At 25.0% G+C, this 611-nt stretch overlaps 1 long non-coding RNA gene across 1 annotated transcript in view; it reads right to left on the bottom strand.

Moving 5' to 3' along the window:
• LOC136795656 (uncharacterized) overlaps positions 1–611 on the bottom strand; it is a 6,839-nt gene that overhangs the window by 2,709 nt on the left and 3,519 nt on the right. Inside the window, exon 2 of the long non-coding RNA XR_010843290.1 lies at positions 179–289. This is a non-coding gene — a long non-coding RNA (uncharacterized lncRNA). The remainder of the gene's footprint in view (positions 1–178; positions 290–611) is intronic.

Genomic DNA, 611 nt, shown 5'->3' on the forward strand with positions numbered 1-611 from the left:
AAACAATTTCAGTGGGTGAAACGTATAGAGTCCAAACAGTAATAATTTTTACTAATACTATTATAAATATTTTGGTATAAGTGATAAATGTAGTATAGTAATAACGTTGATGTTTATTAAATTTAAGTAATACTATTTAAAAAATATAATGCCATTTTAAATTAAAAGTAATTCTTACCTCGTTGCTGGGGTGTTGGTGCCCGAAACGGGATGACATGGAACCAGAAGACCTGTGAAGACTCTGAGACTTCTGGAAGATTAGAGTAGTGTGTGTGTATGTTTCTTGAACCTGGAATGAAGAATGTTTTAAATACGACAATAACGTATTTCCTATATATAGTAAAGTATATAATTAAGAAAGCTTTTAAACTGAAGCATGAAATTGCACTTCTATTTAATAATCTTTAAAATCTCATATATTAATTTACTTATGTATTAATATTCTATTATAAATTCTATTATTGACTTTACTTCTATTTTATTTTTATCTGTTTGTCGTTTTTTTTTAAATATTTTTTTTTCTTTTCCTATAAGAGGGCAATTGTTTGATTTATTCGATCTAATAATGTTTTTAATTTTGTTATTAACTTTATTTTTCTCCCTATTATTAA

This window comes from Halyomorpha halys, unplaced genomic scaffold, assembly GCF_000696795.3.
Source record: "Halyomorpha halys isolate HHAL.00 unplaced genomic scaffold, Hhal_1.1 Scaffold2066.1, whole genome shotgun sequence".
Taxonomy (NCBI): Eukaryota; Metazoa; Arthropoda; class Insecta; order Hemiptera; family Pentatomidae; genus Halyomorpha; species Halyomorpha halys.